The sequence below is a fragment of the Suncus etruscus genome, chromosome 2, assembly GCF_024139225.1.
Source record: "Suncus etruscus isolate mSunEtr1 chromosome 2, mSunEtr1.pri.cur, whole genome shotgun sequence".
Taxonomy (NCBI): Eukaryota; Metazoa; Chordata; class Mammalia; order Eulipotyphla; family Soricidae; genus Suncus; species Suncus etruscus.
In genome coordinates this window covers 85,018,586-85,044,396 of record NC_064849.1, presented here as the reverse complement: position 1 = coordinate 85,044,396, position 25,811 = coordinate 85,018,586, and the positions used below count along the sequence as shown (strand labels likewise).

General features: G+C 37.6%; 1 non-coding gene across 1 annotated transcript; it reads left to right on the top strand.

Moving 5' to 3' along the window:
* Positions 1 to 2,772: 2,772 nt before the first annotated feature.
* On the top strand, positions 2,773 to 2,908 carry LOC126002696 (small nucleolar RNA SNORA51). Its single transcript, XR_007493368.1, has one exon. It is a non-coding gene; the product is annotated as a small nucleolar RNA SNORA51 (small nucleolar RNA).
* The last annotated feature ends 22,903 nt before the right edge of the window (positions 2,909 to 25,811 follow it).

Genomic DNA, 25,811 nt, shown 5'->3' with positions numbered 1-25,811 from the left:
TTCAATGCCATATGGTCCTACCTCTCCTTTGGCTGCAATGTAAGGATCTATGATTTCTTATCATCATCATCAACATCATTATCATCACAAGCACTTTTCTGTGTGATGAGTGGATGGAGCTGGAGGATGGATGAGCAAACAGAGGGCATGACGGTGTTCCCAAAGAGATAGCAGAGGTCAAATCTGGAGACTTCCAGGATACAGGTAGAAGGAAAACAAATCTACTTCTGGTTCGTAAGTGCCATCAGGGTATTACTTTGAGGTCAATCTCACCTGGAGAAAGATTGACGATCTAGGAAGTGCATCTAAGCTTTTTTTTTTTTTTTTTTTACATTTTCCCCTCTTTCTAAACTATTCACTAAATTTTCTTGGTGTTTTTCTTTTTCTTTTTTCTTTTCTTTTCTTTTTCTTTTTTTTTTTTTTTTTTTTTACATTTTCCCCCCTTTCTAAACTATTCACTAAATTTTCTTGGTGTTTTTCTTTCTTTTTTTTTTTTTTTTGTGGTTTTTGTGGTTATAACTGTCAGGGGTTATTCCTGGCTCCACGCTCAGAAATTGCTCCTGGCAGGCACGGGGGACCATATGAGGTGCCAGGATTCGAACCTATGACCTCCTGCATGAAAGGCAAATGCCTTACCTCCATGCTATCTCTCCGGCCCCGGTGTTTTTCTTTTCTTATCTTAGTAGTTTTAATTTTTGTTTAATATATATTTAAATACGTATTTTAAATTATAGTGTAGGGACTTACAATAGTTTAAGTTTTGTGTGGTCTATATGCAAAATTTCTATGCCCCCTTGCTTACCAGTGTCCACAATCCTTCACACTGTCCCTAAATCATTTCTAGAGATTTCTTTCCCCATCTCTCCCTTCATTGATAGATAATTGGTTTTGTACTTCAATGCCAGGAGTTTGTCATCATTCAGTACTGTCTATCTATTTTGGTTTTATTTTTTATATTCCACAGATAAGTGAATACAATATTTATCATTCATCTGGGATTTATTCTTCTCCTCTTTCTCTGACATATCTCACTTAACATCATGCCCTTTAATTCCATCCATAGTGAAGCAAACTTTATGATTTTATCTTTTCTGACATTTGTATCATTCTTCTTTTTTTTGTTTGTTTATTTTTGGATTACACCCAGTAGCGCTCAGGGGTTACTCCTGGCTCTCTGCTCAGAAATCACTCCTGACAGGCTCAGGGGACCATATGGAATGCCAGAATTTGAACCACTGTCCTTCTGCAGGCAAGGCAAATACCTTACCTCCATGCTATCTCTCCTGTCCCTGTATCATTCTTCTTGATTCATTCATCCACAGCTGACATTTGGGCTATTTCGATAGCCTAGTTATTGTGCTAAGTACTAATATGTCCTCAGTATTGTACTTAATTTTTTAATGGACATGGGTAGGCATGCATCTTTTTGAATAAATATTTTTGTGGTTGTGGAGAATATGCAAAAAAAAAAAAACAAAAACACTGCAGAATCTTTGTGTTATAGAGAATATTTATTTTTACTTTTTTTTGAGAAATTTCCATACTGTTGTCCATAGAGGCTGAACCAATCAACTTTCCCAACAATGAATGAGGTATCTTTCTCCCACATGCATTCCAGCACTCATTATTTCCAGTATTTTTTATATAAGCCATTTTACTGGTGGCATCTCATTGTTGTTTTGATTTTCATTTACATTAGATATTTTTATATGCCTACCACCCATTTATATGTCTTCTTTGGGAAAGAGTTCATTTACACTTTCTATTTATTGGTGGTGGCATGGGAATTCTGGGAACATTGGTGGAGTGAGGTTGACACTGGTGGTGGAATTTGTGCTGAAACATTGTATGTCTAAAACTCAACTATGAATAGCTGTAAAGTACAATGTTTTAAATAAAAATTTAAAAAGAAGGGCCCGGAGAAATAGCACAGTGGCGTTTGCCTTGCAAGCAGCCGACCCAGGACCAAAGGTGGTTGGTTCGAATCCCGGTGTCCCATATGGTCCCCCGTGCCTGCCAGGAGCTATTTCTGAGCAGACAGCCAGGAGTAACCCCTGAGCACCACCGGGTGTGACCCCCCCAAAAAAAATTTTAAAAAGAAATCTAACATCCACTGTCATCTACCATACCATGCTATTCTTTGACATATTACAAGTGTTTTCATTCAAAGGAGATAACAAGAATCCCTGAAAATCCCATGGTCCCAGGTGACCTACTGGATACGAGTTATCAAGATCACTTTCCTGGTTTCCAAACATAAAGAAGAATTTTACTCTTAGAAAAGCTTTAAGCTTTAACAAATTATTGGAAATTAGTTTAAAGTATAGAATTACACCCTTCTTAACTTTCAAGAGTTCTTTCTTCTTGTTTTCGAATTACAATAATGAGCCAGCTAGTGGGGTGAGAAGTTCAAGAATACGTGTGGAAATTCTTGATTGTACCTTGAACCATACAGTCAAGTTCTGGACTAAGTTGTGTGTCTTTGCAACACCTCTCTACCCTCCACCCACAAAAATTACAAGTCACCTTAAAATCAGTGACTCTTGTGGTAAGAATTGGGAGGCCTTATCTTTTCTTTTCTTTTTTTTCTGATATATATATATATATATATATATATATATATGTATGTATAAATAATCCTTCACCAGTGCAACATTCCCATGACCAATATCCCAAGTGTCCTTCCTCCCCATTCCACACGAACCTGTACTCTAAACAGGCTTTCTACTTCCCTCATTCAGTCACATTTTGTTATGATAGTTCTCAGTGTAAGTATTTCTGTGACTGCACTAAACAGGCTGTATTCTTTACACTGACTGTATACAAAGAGGAAGTACAGTTAATGCACCCCATATACACCTCGACCCAGGCCCTTTGCCTGGTCTGTATTGTGAATTGGGGGACAAAATAAATCAGTGACTCTTTATGGCTTTAGGGCTTTCAAGGAGAGAAGGTAAAATGAGGTCAAGCCAATGAGGCTTTAATCTCTTAGGATTTTGTTTATATGAAAAGAGAAATATACTAAAGGTACAGAGAAAAAAATCAAATGGGCTAGATAGAGGTGAAAGCTGCAGGAGGTGAGATTCATTTCTCCATAAGACTTGAGACTCTAGGCTGACTTGTGACCTGTAAACACATGGCAAAAAGGATTCTGGGGTTTCAAATGTGATTTTCAAAAATGTTAATTCATCTTATTTTTTAAACTTAGGGGTTTTCTGGGAGCATTCACAGGCAGAGAGGCACCGATTGGTCACAAGACCAGTTTGAGTGACATAGTCCAGATAACCCTATTGTCTAACTACCAATGCAAAGTCAAGTTTCAAGAGTGAAGGTATAAATGAGTTTATTGTAAACATGATATAATTAAGTGGGTGAGGATTGCACTATTACAGGAAATAAGGGTCAATGCTTTTGGCTCATTCTTCTGCAATTCCTAAGGTAGGAGTGATATACTCTGCTGCAAGAAGGCAGCTGGAGTATTGACCATTGTATCAACTCTTGACTCAGAAGGAAGAAGAGAAACCCAAAAAGAACTATTTGACTGAGTGGATTTCCATTTAAAGAATTTTCTCCAGAGCACCACTCAGCACATTCTTTATACATCTCATTAGCTGCAATTACCTGTAAAATTGAGATATATGATTCTTATAGCTGTACATATGGAAGCCCTCCCCCAAGTAGGTATTCTATCATTAAGGAAAGAAATGAAGCTTGAATATTAAATATCAGTCAGCAGGTCTTTGTTCTATGATTGCTATGATTCCTCTAAACTTTCAGGATAGTTTGAGTCTACTGATAAATGAATCTCATTCTATTACAAAAAATTACTGCCATAACTAGGTCTGAGGCACCCAAAAGACTTTTAAAAATGAGTTTTAGTTTAATGATTTCCTATCTGACTTCTACTTGCCCTCATCACTCTGTCTTGGGACTAGAGAAACTAATTGGGCTTTTCAAATATTTGAGATCTGAGGTATTAGAGGTGCTTGTAACTTCCTTTTTGGAACTCAGTAATTTCAAACCCCAAGTTGAGTATCTCCAAAGTCAAAACAAAATGTTCCACTAATGTTTTGAGTTGAAAAAAATCTTTAATTTTTCAGAACAAATTGTTTTGAATCTATGGGCATAAAAGCCATCCATATGAAATCTCATTAGATGACCCTGACTTATTTAATTATCATAATTCATCAACAAAGAAGAAGAAAATAAGACTTCATAAGGTTTTTTTTATGTACCTAAAATCACATTATTGATAGGAAATCTACTTTTATGGTGATAGGACTAAAAGTAAGGTAGACATATCACTCCAGCTCCAATGCCTCTTAGGTTTAAACATCCTATTTCAGGCTGGAGTGATAGCACAGAGGGTAGGACATTTGCCTTGCATATGGAGGACCTGGGTTCGATTCTCAGCATTCCATAGGGACCCCTGAGCACCACCAGGAGTAATTCCTGACCATTGAGTCAGGAATAACTCTTGAGTGTCACTGGGTGTGGCTCCAAAACAAAATAAAATTAAAAAAGTAATAACAAACAAAATAAAAACCATCTGATCTCCTTTTAGTCCTGAATGTTTCTTTAAAATATTTAAGTTTTTCTTAATTATCACAAAAATGACCATATGTAGCAGATAAAATCTTATAATCTAATTACTGTTTTCCTAAACAAATACAAATTCTTTTATGATTACTATTGCATTGGAACATAAAATCTGAAGATTTAGGTTATTTTACTTTATTTACTTATTCCATTACTGATGGAACAAATTCTTTGGAACTTTGATATTGCCATTAAATTTAGAGATTGTTTTTAGATAAGTTGAAAAATACAGAATATTACAGTGATATAGATTTTTTTTTTTTTTTTTGGTTTTTGGGCCACACCCGGTAACGCTCAGGGGTTACTCCTGGCTATGTGCTCAGAAGTTGCTCCTGGCTTGGGGGACCATATGGGACACCGGGGGATCGAACCGCAGTCCGTCCAAGGCTAGCGCAGGCAAGGCAGGCACCTTACCTTTAGCGCCACCGCCCGGCCCCTGATATAGATTTTTTTTTTAATTTATTTTTGATCATAGTGGCTTACATATTGTTGACAATGATATTTTAGGTACATATTTACATAAAATCAGGGGGAATTCCCATCACCAAATTGTCCTCCCTACACCTCCGTTTTTGTCCTACCACCCATATCCTCTTCCCTCACCCCCAGGGTAGCTAGGATGTGTGGTCTCCTCTGTATCTAGCCTACTGCATAGTAGTCTTGCACCTCTTTGGTCCTGGTGTCTCCCTTGTTTCCCCCTCTAATTGGGGGGGCAGGACTAGCTAGTTCAAGTTACGTGGTTTTGTTTAAAGGAGAGAAAAGTAATAAACTGGGGTAAAAGTCTAATACGCCAAAAATAAGTGGAATTCTTCCAGAGGTTTTCAACATCGGTTTGAGAAATGAAGGAGAGAAAAAAGGTGAAACATTCCACCAGTACAAAAAGAAGTGTCAAATATCCCGTGAGGGCTCCAACAATAAGCACAAGCACCAAAAAACAAAACAAAACAAAACAAGCAAACAAACAAACAAAAAAAATGTCATGGTCTTGATATAGGAAACATGGCATAGCATACAAAGGAAGAACAGAAAGGAAGAGAAAGAATAAGTATAACTGGGGACAACTTCAATTATCACACCCAAACAGAGAAATTGACCAAAAATAGATGGGTAAATAAAAATAATAATAAATGAAAATAAAATAATATATATAAAAAAATAATGATTTGTGCTTTTTTTTTTTTTCCCTCCTGCCCAGGCACAGTAAATATTGGGGTCATTCGAAAAGGAATTCACTTGGCCTAAGAGATATGGGGTTTCTCCGCCCTTGGAGTGTATTGTCATGGGATCAACTATAGACTCTGTTCATGATCACTTACTCTCCTGGTGGTGCTTTTGTGGTGTTTGTAAGACCTCTGCTCTGTCCTGGGTGATACTATCAGGCCTCTGTGACTAGGGATCTCAGTATCTGCACAGATCCTGCGGTGGGAGTTATGATGAAGTCAGTCTTTGTGGTTCTAGAAGTTCTGTTCCATCATTGTCATTTTAATTCATCTTCTGTGGTTGGTGATCTTGGTCTTTGCACTGGAGCTAGGATGGCTCCTAGGACAGTGTCTTTCTTTGTGCTTCCAGAAGCCCCATTCCATTACAATGGTCTCTGCCAGACCTTTGAATCTGGGGATCATGTTCATTGTGCAGATCGTAGTTCAAACCCTAGGTTAGGGCTTTTTTATTGGTCCCAAGCTGTATACAGTCTGGTCATGGTTCTAGCAGCAGTCATCTGTAACTCGAAATATTGGCTTTTGGGCCTTCCAAAGGGTGACAAGTCTTCTGATTTTGTCTTGTCGTTAGCTAGAAAGGTAGGATAACCTTCACTTAGGTCAAGTTGTTCCCATTTTCTTCGTTGTCAGGATGTCATATTAGAGCTGGCATTTGTTGGTGGCCTCGCAGTATTGCGGCTGTCCCGGGAGGGATTTGTTTCCCGTAGCATTGTGAAGGACTGTGCCGTTCCTGTGTCTGGGATCCAGGGTTCAAGGCTGGATTGATGGTATCTAAACACCTGAGGTCTAAGTTAATTCCAAATGACATATTTTCAAGGTAGGAGATATCCCTCTATTGTAAACAACTATGAGTTCCTATCTCTAATAGATAATAGCTCTCTTTTTTTTTGAGATATATATATATATATATATATATATATATATATATATATATATTTATGTAAGAATCCCCCTTTATTTTAGTGTGCCTTTGCAGGGGGAAATGGTGCTACCTTATATTGTTGGTGCATTTGGGGGTGGTCAAAAGGGGAAACAGAAACAGGTTACATACCCCAAAAAAAGATGAAAAAATAATAAATAAAAAAAAATAGGTATCAAAAATGTATGTGCTTACATATGTATATGTAGGCCAGATTTTTTTTTTAAATGAGGTAGCAAAGTATTTAAAGGGCCAAAGTGATGCATATGACTATCTTACATTTGGGGAAAAGCGGGTAAAGAGGTGGTGTGATACAGTTCTTATGCTTATGTTGGAAATACAGGTTTTCCCATTGTCTTTTGGGTTTTTCTTGTGGTGTGTGGGTCCCCAGGCATCTTTCCATCCCATCCCCAGATCTTCTTCAGAGTGGCAAAAGATTTGTGGCAGGGAGGTCCTGGAAGGGTTCTTGCATTGAGGATACTTTTAGACCTAAGTCCGGTTTCAGGTAACAGTCCACGTTAGGGGGAGTTGGTGGGGAGGGCCTCGCAGCATGGATCTGCAGGGGAGTTGGCTGCCTTTTCTTGCAGGAGACGAGGTGTGGGTTTGACTGGGTGTCCTCTCGACTGGGTGCTGGGTAATGGTTCGTTGGGGTAGGTCAATCTTGATGCCTAATAGATTAAGGACTGAGGGTGGAGAGTTTTAATATGGTGGGAGGTCTGTATGGGATTGAGGGGTGAAGGGATAGTTGGATTTCCAGAGGGGGAAAAGGGGAAGGTATATGGAAGGGGTAGGAAGGGAGAAAAGAGAAAATACTTTAGAAGGAAAGGGAGAAGATAAAAGGAAAAAAGTAAAGAGAAGAGTAGAAAAGAGAGAGAAAAAGAAAAAAAAAGAAGAGAAGAAAAAAAAAGAAGATAGAAAATAAAAAAGAAAGTAGTGAGAAGAGAGGAGAGAATAGCAGGGGAATGCTAGTTTGCCTGAATTTGTTCACAGAATAGAGCGTGTAGTTTAAGTCTGTACGTCTCGGTTACTGCTTTGGTGGTCTGACTGGTCACATGCTTCAGTTCCTAAAAGAAGGTGTAACCTAGAGATAAAATGTATGTTAAAGAGTTTTCTCGGTGCCATCTCATATTGCAAGCTAGGTATGGTATCTCATGTGGTATCCCGCGCTGCCATCTTAGTTTATCCGCCATTTGTATTCAAGGATGCCTGTGGATATAAAAGCTGAGAGGTTATTTTAAATATTATAAGATAAAGACAATAAAATGTAGTGTTATGGGATGATTCCATTGCAGACAGTGATTTTCCGTGGTGTTCTTTACCTGTGTTCCTGAATACTATCTCTAAGTGATTGTTGTGGGTCTTTGTCGTGGAAGGTTGATTACATACCTGTTCTCTCTACGGTGCAGTTTTTGGTGTTGCTGCTTTCTTTGTGGAATAATGTGTAGTCAAGAGTTTGCGTTGTTCCTTTTTCAAGTACTTTGGGGACTGCTCCTGAGTATATGTTGACTATTGCAGTGTTTAGAGTTTCTACCCTGTTAAACCGTGTTATTTGATTGTTGAGTATCAGTTGTGTATAAGATGTGTGTTCTGGGTGCTTCAGAATAGTGCTACCATTCTGTGTTTCTCTTTTGTCTTCTGACTTACTTTGTTTAATATAATATGATCTAGGTCCATCCATGTTGCTGCAAAGTCTGTGATTGTATCATTTCTGACTGCCATGTAATATTCCAATGTGTATATATACCACATCTTAATGATCCATTCATCTGTTGTTGGACATCGAGGTTGGTTCCAAGACTTGGCTATTACACTGAGTGCTGCGATAAATAGTGGGGTGCACATATATTTTGGAATGAATGTCCTTCCCACTTGGGGGTATATACCTAGGAGAGCAATTGCTGGGTCAAATGGCAGCTCAATTCTGAGTTCTTTGAGTACTCTCCATACTGTTCTCCATAGGAGTTGGACAAGGGGGCATTCCCACCAGCAGTGTATGAGAGTTCCTTTCATACCGCATCCCCGCCAACAGAGATTGTTCCCATTATTTTTAATGTGAGCCATCCTCACTGGTGTCAGGTGGTATCTCATTGTTGTCTTGATTTGGATCTCTCTGATGATGAGTGAAGGTGAACATGTTTTCATGTGTTTGTTGGCCATCCTTTTGTCTTCCTCAGAGAAGTGTCTATTCATTTCATCTCCCCATTTTTTTATGGCTTTATTTGGTTTTGGGGGGCTCAGCTTTCTGAGTGCTTTGTATGTTCTAGATATCAGCCCTTTATCTGATATGTCGAGTGAAAAGATTTTTTCCCATTCTGTTAATTGTCTTCTTGCATTAAGTAGGGTTTCTTTCGCCATGCAGAAGCTTTTTAGTTTGATGTAATCCCATTTGTTTATGTTTGTTGCTAAAGTTCTTGCCAATGGTGCTCCATTCTCGAAGACCTTTTTGATATATAAGTCTTCGAGTGTTCTGCCTATTTTATTCTCAATAAACTTTATAGATTCGGGTCTGATTTCAAGGTCTTTGATCCATTTTGAGTTGACTTTTGTATAAGGGGTGAGGTATGGGTTGATCTTCACTTTTGTACATGTGGTTTTCCAGTTGTACCAACACCATTTGTTGAATAGACTTTCTTTGTTCCATTTCAGGTTCTTGCCTCTTTTATCGAATATTAGTTGGCTGTATATCTGGGGGTTTATGTCAGGGAATTCTGTTCTGACCCACTGGTCTGAGGTCCTGTCTCTGTTCCAGTACCATGCTGTTTTGATTACTATGGCTTTATAGTATAGTTTCAAGTTAGGTAAGGAGATGCTACCCAGCTTCTTGTTTTTCAGTATTTGTTTGGCTATCCTGGGTCTTTTGTGGTTCCAGATGAATTTTGTGATTGATTGTTCTATTTCTTTAAAGAATGGTGTCTGGATTTGGATAGGGATTGCATTAAATCTATATAGAAGTTTGGGTAGGATAGTCATTTTGACTATGTTAATTCTACCTATCCATGAGCATGGGATGTTCTTCCATTTCTTTAGATCTTCTTCAATTTCTTTCTGAAGTGTTTTGAAGTTTTCCTGGTATAGGTCTTTCACTTCCCTTGTAAGGTTGATTCCTAGGTACCTGATATTTTTTGATACTATTTTAAATGGAATTGTATTTTTAATCTCTCTCTCCTCGACTTCGTGATTTGTATATAGAAACGCTACTGTCTTTTGTGTGTTGACTTTGTATCCAGCCACTTTGCTGTATTGGTTAATTGTTTCTAGGAGTTTTACTGTGAACTGTTTAGGGTTTTCAATGTAAATCATCATATCGTCTGCAAATAGAGATAGTTTGTGTTCCTCTTTCCCAATTTGGATTCCTTTGATTCCCTTCTCTTGTCGGATTGCTATTGCTAGGACTTCTAAGGTTATATTGAATAGGAGTGGAGAGAGTGGACAGCCTTGCCTAGTTCCTGACCTTAATGGGAATGCTTCTAGTTTCTCACCATTAAGTATAATGTTGGCTGTTGGCTTTTCATAGATAGCTGTAACTATCTTGAGGAAGGTTCCTTCTAAGCCTATTTTACTGAGTGTCTTTAACATGAAAGGGTGTTGGATTTTGTCAAATGCCTTCTCTGCATCGATTGATACGATCATGTGGTTTTTATCTTTCTTGTTGTTGATGTGATGTATAATGTTGATTGATTTGCGTATGTTGAACCAACCTTGCATTCCTGGTATAAATCCCACCTGGTCATGATGTATTATCTTTTTTATAAAGTGCTGGATTTGGTTTGCTAAGATTTTGTTGAGTATCTTTGCATCTATGTTCATTAGTGAGATTGGTCTGTAGTTTTCTTTCTTGGTGATGTCTTTGCCATCTTTGGGAATGAGTGTGATATTTGCCTCATAGAAGGAGTTAGGGAGGATTCCTGTTTTTTCTATGGTTTGGAAGAGCCTATGGAGAAGTGGTAGTAAGTCTTCTTGGAAAGCTTGATAGAATTCACCTGTAAATCTATCTGGACCTGGGCTTTTGTTCTTAGGGAGTTTTTTAATTACATCTTCAATTTCCTCTGAGGTGATTGGTCTGTTTAGGCTTTCTAGATCTTCCGTTTCCAGTCTTGGAAGAGGGTTTTTTTCCAAGAATCTGTCGATTTCTTCTGGGTTCTCTAGCCTGGTGGAGTATAGTTGTTCATAATATGATCTCATGATATGTTGTATTTCTTGGGGTTCTGTTGTAATCTCTCCCCTTTCATTAGTGATCCTATTGATTTGGGTGTTTTCCCTCTTTTTTTTTGGTGAGTTTTGCCAGCGGTTTGTCTATCTTGTTTATTTTTTCAAAAAACCAACTTCTGGTCTCATTGATTTTTTGTATTGTTTTCTTGGGTTCGATGTTGTTTATTTCTGCTCTGGTTTTTATTATTTCTTGCCGTCTGGTTGTGGTTGGATTTCTCTGTTGCTGTTGTTCCAATTCTTTGAGGTGATCTTTTAAGCTGTTGGTTTTGTTATTTTCCTGCTTCTTGACATAGGCCTGTATTGCTATGAGTTTCCCCCTAATTACTGCTTTTGCTGTGTCCCACAGATTTTGACATGTTGTCTCTTCGTTGTCATTTGTCTCAAGGAATCTTTTTATTTCTTCCTTGAGTTGTTCTTTGATCCAGCTGTTGTTGAGCAGCATGTTGTTTAATCTCCAGATATTAGTTTTTCTCCATTGCTTCTTCTTGACGTCAATTTTGACTTCTGTTGCATAGTGATCTGAAAGGGTACTTCTAATGATCCTTACCTTTGTGGTCTTATATAGGTTGGCTTTGTATCCTAAGACATGGTCTATTCTGGAGAAGGTTCCATGTGGACTTGAGAAGAATGTGTATTCTGCTTTCTGGGGATGTAGGGCTCTATATAAGTCTATTAGCCCCAAATCTTCTAATTTTTCATTTAAAGCTCTTATTTCTTTGCTATTTTTCTGTTTGGTGGATCTGTCCAGTGGTGATAGTGGAGTATTGAGGTCCCCTACTACTATCACATTTCCCTTCATGTGTTTCTCCAGGTTTACGAGCAGTTGCCTCACATATGTTGCTGACTCTACATTAGGTGCATAGATATTGACCAGGGTTAGTGTTTCTTGATCTAATGTTCCCCTGATCAGTAAGTAGTGGCCCTCTTTGTCTCTGATCACTTTCTTGATGTTGAATGCAATTTGGTCTGATATAAGAATGGCTGTCCCTGCTCTTTTTTGTTTTCCATTGGCCTGAATAATTACTTTCCATCCTTTTATTCTAAGCCTGTGCTTATCCTGTAGTTGTAGGTGTGTTTCTTGCAGACAGCAGAAGTCTGGTTTATTTTTCCTAATCCAGTTCTCTACTATGTGTCTTTTAATTGGGGAGTTTAGTCCATTAACATTTAGGGAGATTATTGAGAGAGATGACTGTTGTGCAGTTGTATTGTGTAGGGTGGTTTTTGTTACAATCGGGGGTTTGGATTGTGTAATTCATCTCTGAGCAGGTCATTTAGGATTGGTTTAGTTTGCACAAATAGTTCAAGCTCGTTCTTGTTTGAGAATGTTTTTAGTCTATCCTCCCATATGAATGATAATTTTGCTGGGTATTGGACCCTAGGTTGGAAGTTTCTTTCTTTCAGTCATTTAAATATGTCATTCCACTGTCGTCTTGCTTGAATTATTTCGAATGGGAGATCTGGTTTGATTCTTATGTCCCTACCTTTGTACTTGAGATTTTTTTTCTCTCTTATTGCTTTAAGGAGTTCCTCTTTCTCTTTATTTTTTGCCATTTGGATTACTATATGTCTTGGAGTTGTTTTATTAGGGTCTATTTTATTAGGAACTCTTTTCACTTCCTGGATTGGCATTGAGGTTTCTTTCCAGAGGGAGGGGAAGTTCTCTGCTATTATCTCTCTGACTACCTGTTCTTCCCCTTTCCCTATTTCCTCCCCTTCTGGTATACCCACAATTCTTAGATTGTTTCTTTTGTCCTTGTTCATTAGATACTGGACTTTTCCTTCCAGTGCTTTGCCTTTTATTTCTTTGTTGGTTTCTTGATCATTTTTTGTTTGCAGTTTTCCTTCAAGTTCTTCAATGTGTCTCTCCAACTCTGTGTTTCTGCTTGTAAGGCTTGTTACTTTGTCTTTTAATTCCTTCATTTCTTTTTGTATGGACTCTCTCATGTTCTTTAACATTTCTTCTTCAATTTGGCTGATTCGTTCATCCATAGATTTCTTATACTCGGTAGCTAAGGTTTCTTTCATTTGTTTTATTAATTCTTGCATTTCCTTCCTCATTGCTGCTTTTAGGTCACCTTCTCATGGATCTGTGCGTTTTGCCGGACTTGGAAACTTGATAGGGTCTGTCTCTGTATTTTCAGATGTTAGGGTTCTCTTTGATTTACCCATATTTCTTTGCGTCTATTGGTATGCTTTGGAATACACCCACGTGGAATGGTCCCAGGGGAATGCACTCTTTCTGGGCACTGGTGCGGGGGGGTCGTGGATGTGGGGATCCCTATGCCCCAGGTGGAGTGGCCTCTGGGCACTGCACTCACTTTAGGGAGAAGGACGCAGACTGTGGGGCACAGAGGTCTCTGAATGCCCACCTTTTTTTTTCCCCAATTTTATGGGTTCTTGATTATTTAAGAAATTTTGGTGTTAGGCCTGAACTGGCTATACCTATAAGTTGTGTTAAGCTATATTCGCGCGAACGTGATAGCGTTCGCGCAGTTCGCGCGGGCTGCTTCTTTGGACGGTGTCTCCCTAGCTGGGGGGAGCTTCAGCAAGTCGCCGGGGGCGGGGCCAGGCTACTCGCACAGGCAGCGTGTTTGGGCGGGGTCTCCCTACCTGAGCAGCACAGAAGGAAGTCCCCTGGGGCAGAGCCAAACTGCTCGCGTGGGCTGCGTCTTTGGACGGTGTCTCCCTAGCTGGGGGGAGCTTCAGCAAGTCGCCGGGGGTGGGGCCAGGCTACTCGCACAGGCAGCGTGTTTGGGCGGGGTCTCCCTACCTGAGCAGCACGGAAGGAAGTCCCCTGGGGCAGAGCCAAACTGCTCACGTGGGCTGCGTCTTTGGACGGTGTCTCCCTAGCTGGGGGGAGCTTCAGCCCTGATATAGATTTTTAATGAAAGTTTTTCTATTTAAAATTTTTTTCTTTGGGGATGCTGAAGAGATAGTACAGGAGGTAAGATGTTTGTCTTACATGTTGTTCATAGGCTTGTTCATTGGAACTCTATCTAATCCAGGGGTGTCAAACTCAATTTACCTGGGGGCCGCAGGAGGCAAAGTCGGGGTGAGGCAGGGCCGCATAAGGTATTTTGCGTACCGAATATTCGCAATAAAAAATCGCATTAGTAAGAAAAAAATCACACAAAAAAAAACACGCATTAAACATTTGCATACCTCGAAGGAAACTGCTTGGAATATGTGAATGTTTAATGCGAGTTTTTTCTTACTAATGTGATTTTTATTGCGATTATTTGGTAAGCAAATAATCGCGAATACTGCGATATTTGAAGGCCGGCCGCGGGCCACAAAATGTTGTACTGAGGGCTGCAAACGGTCCCCGGGCTGAGAGTTTGAGACCCCTGATCTAATCCCAAGTCCTACTGAGAGTGATCTCTGAGCACAGAGCTAAAAATAAGTCCTAAGCAATAGTTGTTATGGTCCTGCAAAATATTTAAGATCTACAGGAAGTTTACTTTTTTATATTCAACTTTCAAATTTGTTGCAAAGCTAATTTTTACCCATTTTGTATTATCTCTTAAAATCAGAAATGGGTTTGTTATCATTTCATTTGGCTATTGCTTTTAGGAAAAAGTCATTCATTTGAGAATTTTATTTTATATTAGGCTATCTCTTAAATATTTTTTAAATTTATTTCAGAGGCCTTGGGTATGACTATACACATAAGGTTTACTTCAGGTATCACAAAGTTCTAGTGAAAGTCATCTACCCATTCCTCCAGTACAAGCCCCTTTGTCTTTGGTACCCACCATCGTTTTTTACCAAGTCTAGACATCATTCTCTTGTTTTCTGCCAAATTATTTACTTTGGTGATTTACATGTCACATATAAATTAAACCATATGGTGGCTGTCTTCTGCTTCCATATGTCTTTTAGTACAATCACTCCAGGTTATGCTTATTTAGTCAAATGGCAGAAGTGTCTGTACCATGGCTTATTTGTTCTGTTGTCTACTGATGGGTTTCTAAGTTGATTTTCTGTTTTGCCTTTTATAAATAATGCTACTATAAAGAGAGGAGTAAAATATATATTTTAGGCTATTATTTTTCAGGGATCAAAATAACACAGCTGTGCTCAGAGTTTACTTTTGACTCTGTATACCTTCAGCTCCTCATCACTCTAGAAAGGGCTAAGGGCACCATATGTGACCAGACCTGCTTCATGTAAGGAAGATGCTTAACTGCTATATAACCTCTTTGGTCACTAATAAGCACATGAAATCATATTTATTAGAAAAATGCCTAGGATTGATACTGTCAGATTATCTAGAATTTTTCACTTATGTTTTTCTTAGTTAAGAAGTTACAAATCCTGAAGCCGGAGAGATAGCACAGCGGTAGAGCATTTGCCTTGCACACAACTGATTCAGGATGGATGGTGGTTCGAATCCAGGCATCCCATATGGTCCCTCAGGCCTGCCAGGAGCAATTTCTGAGCACAGAGCCAGGAGTAACCCCTGAGCACCGCCTGGTGTGACCCAAAAGCCCCCCCCCCAAAAAAAAATTACAAATTTTTTTCTTTTTTATTTATCTTTTAATTTTTTATTTTTAATTATGAGAACAATGATGCAAAGAGGACAAGGTAAAGTTACAGTGGAAGAACAATCGCCCATAAACAGAGTTCTCAGAAGAAATCCCCTTGATGACGCCTAAATATTGAACTTACAGTCAAAGAACATTAAGAAAAATAAGACAGAACCCATGTACAATTACTTTGTCCACAAGTCCCCAGATTGTAGTACATTATAACATTTCTTAGCAGTACACAAAGCAATCTAAAGCCATGAAATTTATGTGACTCCTTAAACATTGAAGGCATAGTATTTTTTTTATATTTTCATGCACATACATATTGGCTTAAGTTAACATCAAAAGTTTAAGAGGATCTTTTTAAGGGTTAGAGTCAAAGGAGTACAGTAAAAACAGTGTTAGAGTGGCAAATATTGTTTGCATAGGCCCACCAAAATATGGGGAACATGGAAAGGAAAAGCCTTGGTCTAAATACAAGGAGACCCTACTCCTGAAGTTTCTTGGCATAAGACCAACTCTAGGCTCCAGGCAAACTAGTTTGTTCAATCCAAGTCATTGTCTGTAGTGCCAATACAGTTTTATTTTTCACACAGTCTCTATTGTTGGCATCAGGTTTCTGTATTAAAGATCCTGGAATCTGCACATCCTACATTGAAGTCAGGCTGGTGTGGAGTATCCTCTAGTTTCACCTCACAATTAAGGGGCAATACAGAAAGCCCAGTCCAGTAAGCAGGTCATTGTTGTTGTTAAATCTTCTCAGTGTTAAGGGAAGTCTCTTTTGAGTAGGTCGATGTCAGAGTAGCGGTAGGGTCTTCCCTGGTAGAGGATTGCCCCCAGGTGATGTTATAGACAACCTTGGATGTTTCGTAGATGTCTTCCCTAGATCAGAAGTGAATGGAGAATGCCCATTCTTCTGAGGCCTGTGCTAGGTCATTATGTCAATGTTCAGGGTGTAAGGTCCCATTGCACTACAAGATTTGTGTGTTCCCATCTCTATTAGATAAGAACTTACTTGTATGTATAGTATTTTCCCATTTGAATGTGCCTAAGCAAGCAAGAAATAAAGCCACGTGGCATTATCGGAGTATATGGGGGCGTAAGAACACGTCCAACAATACCCATGACTTGGTTCAAACATAGGCATTAAACTGAGAGACTCTTTCACCAAATTCCCTATTAAACAGTTCACAAAGAAGAAAAGATAAAAAAAAAAGGGAAATCGTCAATGTATAAGAAAATATTCAGCAAGAGTTATAGCTGTCAAAGAAAACACACATAAAATGTTGAAAAGACATACATGTACATTTTATGCCTTTTGGAACAGTTGGGGGGGTGTTAACTCCAGAGCACCACTATGGTCTGTGACTTAGGATTCTACAGTACTTAAGTAAAAAAGGGTAAATGTGGAGTAATGATGATAGGGGGTGAGAGAGTTAAGAGAAAAATGATCTTTTGTAGGGGTATGCGAAAGGGCAGAGTACAAAATGGACATTCTGCATACAGAAAAACATAATTCAATGATAGTGAGAGCTATTAATGTACCTTGTGCGTGCAGTTTTGAAAATATAGACTGGTAAAGAGATTACCAGTGACTGCTTTAGTGCAACCCACAAGTAAAGCCTAGGGCAAACTTCAAGCTTCGCAGAGGGACCCACCCCGCTGGCTTGCCCAGGCATGTGGCCCAGGGAAGCCCTGGAGATCTGGAGCAAGGCAGTAGAGGGGTGCTGGGGTCACCCAAGTCCCGCATCCCCTCTTTTATATTTTTTATTTTTATTTTATTTTTTATTTATAATATCTTTATGTAAGCATCTTGACTACAAATATGATTGTGATTAGGTTTCAGTCATGTAAAGAACACCCCCCTTCACCAGTGAAACATTCCCACCACCAATGTCTCAAATCTCCCTCCATCCCACCCCACCCCCACCTGTACTCTAGACAGGCTTTCCAGTTCCCTCATTCATTCACATGGTTATGGTAGTTCTCAGTGTAGTTATTTCTATAACTGCACTCACCACTCTTTGTAGTGAGCTTCATGAAGTGAGCTGGAAGTTCCAGCCCTCCTCTCATTGTCTCAGGATTGTTGCAAAAATGACTTTTATTTTTATTAAAACCCATAGATGAGTGAGACTATTTTGTATCTCTCTCTCCCTCTGACTTATTTCACTTAGCATGATAAATTCCATGTACATCCATGTATAGGAAAATTTCATGACTTCATCTCTCCTGACGGCTGCATAATATTCCATTGTGTATATGTACCACCATTTCTTTAGCCATTCATCTGTTGAAGGGCATATTGGTTGTTTCCAGAGCCTGGCTATTGTGAATAGTGCTGCAATAAATATAGGTGTGAGGAAGGGGTTTTTGTATTGTATTCTTGTGTTCCGAGGGTATATCCCTAGGAGTGGAATAGCTGGGTTGAATGGGAGCTCAATTTCCAGTTTTTGGAGGAATCTCCATATCGCTTTCCATAGATGTTGGACTAGATGGCATTCCCACCAGCAGTGGATAAGAGTTCCTTTCTCTCCACATCACTGCCAGTACTAATTGTTCTCGTTCTTTGTGATGTGTGCCAATCTCTGTGATGTGAGATGGTATCTCATCATTGTTTTGATTTGCATCTCCCTGATGATTGGTGATGAGGAGCATTTTTTTTTTAATTTTTATTATGATCATAATGGCTTACATATCTTTCACAGTAGTATTTTAGGTACATATTAACATTGAATCAGGGGAATTCCCATCACCAAATTTGTCCTCCCCCATCCCAGTTCCCTTTCTGCAACCCATATACCCCACCATCATCCCCCAGGCTGCTAGAGTAGGTGGACCCCTCTTTGTCTAGCTTACTATTAGTGGTCATATATCTGTTTGGTCCTGGTTCCCTCCCTTGTTTCCCCCTCTATTTAAGAGGCGGAGCTAGATAAATCGAGTTATGTGGTTTTGTTTGAAGAAAAGAAAAGCAATAGAATGGGGTACAAAATAAGAAAAAATAAAAAATAAATAAAAAAAGAAGTCAAATAATTTGAAAATGGGCGGAGACTTTCTAGAGGCTTTCAACCTCAGTTTGAGAGAGGACATGAAAATGGTAATTGAAACACCACAACAATACAGGAAAAAATATCAAATTAAATATCCAGTGAGCACTACAGCAATAAAGACAAGCACCACACAATAGTCTCGGTTCTGAAAACAAATCATGCTGGAGTGCAAAAAGAAAGAGAAATATAAGATAAAATAAAATAAAATAAAATGAAATAAAATAAAATTGGAGATATCAACTTCAATATCTACACCAAAATAAAGATGTCAAAAATTGATCAATCAATCTTTTTCCAAAGAGGCTACATCAATTTATAAACCCAGTAACTAAATACCGAGACATTTTCTTATAAATACATGTTATTTGCAACCATTTTGATATTGGCTATTTTCATGGGCAAAAGTGAGCTAGATTATTGTCCTTTTTAATTTGCAGATCCTTAATGATATAGTGGTGAATATCTTTTTATGAAGGAGCATAATTCTTAATAATTTTAATAGATCAAAGGGGATACCAACAGTTTTTAATATTTCTAAATTTTCTAGATGAATACATCATCTTTACAAACAATAATTATTTCCAAGAACAATACTTACCCCTTAACATTATAGTGACAGTTAAAATGCATTTAAACTTTTATAGAAAGTTGTTCACATCTGATGAAATAAGACTATAACTACTCGACTCATCAAATTATTATTTTAAATTTATTGGATATAGGTCTGTAGCTGTGTTAATTCAACAAACCACACTTATTATAAAACAATAAATCACCTCTCTAAAATGGAACCCATCATGAATATGAAATAAAGAATTTCCACAAGACATCAATGGGACAAGCTTTTCATACCTTAACTATCTAACATATTACTTATGATGGAATAGGTTTTTTCTAGTGAATATTCCGTTCTAATACATCTCTAGTACTTTTCATACTATAGAAATGACCCCTGAAAGTATAGTCCTACCTCTAGTACTTTTCAAAGTATCTTGTTTGAGCAAAGGGCACACTGGAAAGCTTACACTATGAAAAGCAGCAGCAAATGGACATATAGTTTGTTGTTAAAGGGATTTAGGAACTTATTCACATGAGGTCCTTATTTCTAGTACATGACGACTCACTTTTATTCTTTGCTATGCACTTCAATAAAATGACATCATTAAGGATCATCTGAAAATAATTAGCATTGTGTCACTACTTGGCTTCTGTGAGAAACAAATAGACTCACTGGCAAGGAAAGTAATCAGAGTGGGTGCTGGGGAAACAATATTCTAGAGGCAGAGATCTTCTAATAATGCTCAAGTTGAGTGATGAGTCCAGAGGAGGACACTGAAAAAGTGATCTCAATGGGCATAACTGACATTGGACTGAATAGAAAATAGGTGCCCAAATTTAAAAAAAAAAAAAATTAAGTTGGCTGTAAGACTGTAAAAAAAATATCCCTTGAGACAAACAAAAAAGACATCATGGCCCAAAAGACCAACTCTCCTAAATGAAAGTAATAGAGATAGTTGGAACAATTTGCTTAGTATATTTACTTGGCCAAGGACATGTTTTACTAGTGATAAAACAGAGCTATTAATACTTTTAATAAGCACCCTGGGTTCCGTATCTTGTCCACTCTAGAAACTTAACAAAATCTTTTCCTTGGAATTAGATATGAGCTCCTGAGTACAATAGTGACTGAGAGCAGAGCTCTGGCTCTGAGTTTGTGTTGACACAATTCTTTGGCTACATTGAAGTGGCACTTGTGGAAGAAAAGTTGTCACATGCCAGTTAATATAAAAGAGGCAGCTGATCTAAAAGACAAAAAGAAATCAAATACTCATAATAGATACTTGAGAGATACCGAGTGCTTGGAATTCAATTGTTGATGACATGTAACTTATGGTCTAGTCTTGTTTCACATTAAACAGGTGTTTCAAGTACTTGGATTGTGTCCACAAAATCCATCTTCTCTGATGCAGGATCAAATTTGTTCCAAGATTGAGCAATAAAATATGTGTCTATGAACATGTTGCTTTTAACTTGATAGAATCATTTTACCATTTTGATCCTTATATGACATTACTTACAGCAACACTTCCCTGAATGGGTAATACTTAACAAAAATAACCTTATATTTAAATAAAAGTATAAAATTTTTATTTTCTAGAATGTTAAATTTAGCATATTTTGGTAAACCAACTATGTTTATTTGGTTATTTAAGGTTGATTTTGTGGCAATATTATGGTTATATTATGTACATATTGAATAAAAAAGATCCCATGACTAAGTCCATTTCTGTTAGTTATAAGGAGGGATTATATTGTCCTTTAAAACCCGTATTTTACACAAATAATTATTGTTTATAACCGTGTTTAAAATTCAGTCATTTGTATTAACAACAATTTTAGGTTGTTACCTAAGACTGAAAATTTTAATATCTATAATAGCTCATTTCCTGTTCCCATATTAATTCAAGAAATGCCTTTGAAAGATAGAATAATTCTCCAAATGGGTTTAATATAAGGGAGGGAAATTTTTTTAAAGGCATTCCTGTTAGTGCAGATAGCTTATTTATGTCCTCTTTTCATAACTAAAACTCTAGCTCTGAAAAAGACACAAGGAACATTCAATAGTATAGAACAGAGGTTTTCAGTCTTGTCTTTGAGAAAACTTTAGTTTCATGGAACCTTAGAATGAAATCTGGACAAGTCTGGTATAAGTCAGTGAAGAGACCAGATCCATTTTTTATATTAGGAACACATAGGCATAGATATTAGTGATGATTATACAAGCTTCTAAACACTTTCCACATACCAATAAACACGAGAGCTGAAAGAAAATATGTAATTAATGCCATAGCTGTTAATGACTGCCAAGCTCTGCCACCCATAAAACAAGTCCCAATATTGCTGCTTTATTATTAATTCTATGCTCTATGCAAATATTTTGTTTTAAATAAAAGACCCACATGTAGCAAAAAAAAAATGCTTAGCTTATGTTTAAAAGTTTGCTGGCATGGTTCTAGAGAACAGAGTCATGGAGAAACTTTAAACAGAAAGTCCCAATACATTGAAAGTTTTTTTGGGAGCATTTCATGGTGCTCCTACTGTCATTGGGACAAAAAGGAACTACATAATTAATGACCTCAATTTGTTGTTGTTGACTTGTCTACTATCCTTTCCTTTATGAGAACAATTTCACCATTTCAGAGGAATACCCTCTCATTGGCCTCCCTTCTGCCCACCTACACTTCTCTGCTGAAGATACAAAAGAGGTCGCAAGCACTAAATAGACCAGCCAGTCCTTTCTTCTACTGCTTAGGGCCTAGAAAAAGCAGCACCTACTTACTCCATAGGAAAACCAAAATGTGTTGTGAGTCCTTTGGAGAAAGTCAATCTGCAGTAGGAAGTAATAGCGCTGAGAATCTGGAACAGAGAGACCAGAAATGGGGGTTCCGGGGGATGTCCAAGGGCTTCTTTCTTGATACTTACTACCTGGTTCTTTTCAGTGGCATGAGTCAACCAGTCCTCATTTTCACTGGAGTTTATCTGAATCATACCCTAGCACACATGCTACATTCTTAGCAATTGGTGGATGTTAGATTTTACTTAGAGGGCATGTGACCTTGCATTGGTTTCTTAATCTCTGAACTATTTCCACATCTGTACAATGAGAAGCACAAAGTGCATGTCAGCTGCCATGCATATATTTGGTATTTGTTGATTTTCAGTGTCTTCAATATAAGCACGAGGACAAGTCAGGTTCTCTGGTCATATTAAAGCATGACTCCAAATTCTTAGATATTCCATCTCATCAAGAGATAAAGGTTTAAAAAGAGATGGCTATCTCACAACAACTCCATTTTTGTTTAATACTGCCCTATAGGAACAAAACAATTTAGACCCCAATATGTGTCTGAAGTCAGACCTTTGTTGAGAAATAAATAAAGTAACAGAATGGTTAACTAGCAACAAAAACTTACTAAACCTTTTGACAATGACTTCATAACTTCATGGGAGCTACACTACTTTTCACAAATTTGCTTATTGTTATACTTTTCTCTCTCTTGCTTCTTTTTTATTTTTAAATTATTTTTCTCCACTTACCTGGAAACAAATGTATTATGGTCAACTATGACAACTATGTAAACATTTTCTTTAAATAAAGTAAATTAAAATAAAAGAGATAGCTATAGCTAAAAGTTTAGCTTGTTCCCTTGGAACTGGTCAGTTTGTGATTGGAAAAACAAAATATATATCCTTTGGATGTGCATCTATGCCCAATCAACAATACATTTGTTTTATTTGCTTTTCCAGTTCAAAGAATAAAACCCAGGACTTCACACTTGCAAAGCAGGTTACCCACTACTGAGCTACTTCTATGACTCTAGTCATGGTCATGCTTTTTGATACTTAAGTCAGCTACTGTGCTTTTTTTAACTGTACCACCTCCTTTCTTCTCCTATTCCACTTTCCCTCTGTTTATCTTTTTTTTTTTATCTCTATCACACACTCAAGACATATGTTCTACCACTTAGCCACAGCTCGAGTCCCAACTTCTGGTTGCTTTTTTGTTTCTATTTTTTAAGATTTCCACACTTCTTTATTTTTTTTATTGCTCAGTGATTACTCCTGGCTCTGAGCTCATATTATTCCTGGAAGTGCTTGGGAGATCATATGGGATGCCAGGGATTAAACCAAGTGAAACGCAAAACAAACGCCTTATTCACTGTACTATCACTCTGGTCCCTAATTTCCCCCAAAGTTCTAAATATCCAATTTATCCAAATTTTAAAACCTAATTATCTACCCACCTACTTATTATCTTTTTATATATAATATATCATATCTCTATGATCTATATATTTATCACTTAGAAAATTATAGTTGCCTTTTTTCAAAGTCTTACTTCAGGTCTTATGTCTTCCTGAAAAGTGTATAAATCATTAATTGATCAGAAATTCTATATAACATTACTTGTAGGGATAAATACTATAAAAGAGATGATGCATTTAAATATTGTTTTAAGGGGCTTGAGATCTAGTTTAGGTGTAGACTATGATTCCCATGTATTGACCAGGTGGGTGACCTTGGAGCAAACATTCCACCTAAAAAGACAAAATGAAGGAGATTTACTCTGTAATACAGTCTTCTTAAAATTTTAAATCAGTTTATATTTCCACTCAAGCTATATCAGAATGACTTATTTCACGATAGCCAACATTAGCTATTTATAATATTAAACTCATTTTGAGAGCCAGGAAACTAGTATAGTGAGTAAAAGAACTTGCTTTGCACACGTCCAGCCCAGGGTCTAGTCACTAGCACTGCATATGGTCCCCTGCACACTGCCAGCAGTGATCACTGAGCGCAGAGTCAGAGGTAAGTGCTAAAAACTGTGACTGTGTCCTCTCCAAAACTGAAAGAAATATAAAACCCTAAATTTAAGTTTTTAGTAAAATTATCTCATTGTTTTAATATTTTAAACTAATTTCCTAATTATAGCTAAGAAATATTTCCACAGCAGTCTTCTAGCATAATTATCTGATGTTGGCATCAGTTTAGACAAAAATGAAAGCAAGCAATAGTTATTAACCAGCAGAATAATCATATACTCATTAGAAAAGCAAGTAACATTTATTAGAATAAGTAATTAGAACAAGTAAACAGCTTATAAAATCAGTGGGTTTGAATTCCAGAGAGTTCTATTAGGCAAGCATAAAAAGAAGTAGTTGTCTTTTATGCAATTTATATCTCTAATGACAATTATCAAATAAAGGCACAATAAAAGAAACAATGACACTATTGCATACACGCCAAAATTTAGATCTGCTAGCTTTGACTAGGAATATTATATTATTACTAACATATTGCCTTGGTATAAATCCAGTGGCCAAAAAATAAATCTTCAAATGGCATTAACTCTAAATGTAAAATGGTGCTTACATTACTAGCTTTAGAAAGTAAATTTGCCTCAACTTCTGAAGAGACTCTGCTAAAATTTGTGGACATTCTCTGAAAGAATAAACACAAGCATGTGAATACATGAAATTTCATATGCACAGTCATATTAAGTATCAGAGATTTTCCTGACTTTGATTTGGCAAAAAATGGTGTATCTGCTTCTTAATTATTCTTCCTATTGCATTTGGTGTTCTTGAGAAAGACATTCTAGATGACTGCTTCGTGGTCTCTTAACTTCTGCACTCATTTACTGTTGTACAATGGTGTATAGACTATTTTCAATGTATGCAAGACTCAGTTGGAAACTTCTCCACATAACGATGTGATTTTGAACCATGAATGGAGGAAATGTGTTACCCATGTGAACAACAGTGATTGACAGCAAAGAAGCTTCCAGAGGCAGGTCCTGGCTTGGGACCATTTCAGCATCCCTAGATCTTTCACAAGAGGAGAACTAAACAAAGAAAATTGAAAAGGAAGAAACTTTTAGTAGGAGGAAGCAAGGAAATTAAGAAAATGCAGTTAAAGGAAGAAAATATTTTATGCCTGGTGGAATGAGTCAGTTATGATGAATGATGTTGAGTAACTAAATAAAGTGAAGATAGATAATTTGATTTGATTTGGTCATTGGAGGTTATCTGTTTACAATTTATCTTTACCTTGTAATGAGCAATAAAATGAAAATAGTAAAGAATGGCAATAGACAGAAGGGAGATTTATAGATGAGGAATTAGAGGCAACAATAGACAACTTTTAAGGAGTTTTGTTTTAAAGGAAACAGATAAGAGGCTGGAAAGTTGATACAGGGGATTATATGTATTCTTACACACAGCCAATCCCAGTTTGTCCCCTAGAGCTACATGTGCCCCTGAGCCTTCTGGTGAAACTCTGAAGGTACCCTGAGCATTACTATGTGCAGGCCTGGAGACCCCAGGTCACTTCCAAGAACAATTCTGGAGACCAGACCCTTGGGTGGGATGACCTAGGTAATTCCCAGAACTCTTGAGCCCAATCAACACTTTCACTGAATTGCTCACGTAGTAATAAGTTGAAACCAAGAACAGACAATAGGGGATCAGGGTGGTGGCACAAGTGGTAAGGCGTCTGCCTTGCCAGCACTAGCCTAGGACAGACCCCAGTTCGATCCCCCAGCTTCCCATATGGTCCCCCAAGCCAGGAGTGATTTCTTTTTTTTTTTTCTTTTTTTTTAATAATTTTTTATTTTTCATTATGAGAACAAAGATGCAAAGAAAGAGGATAAGGTAAAGTTACAGTGGAAGGACAATCACCCATAACATAATTCTCAGAAGTCCTCTTGCTGATATCTTAACTT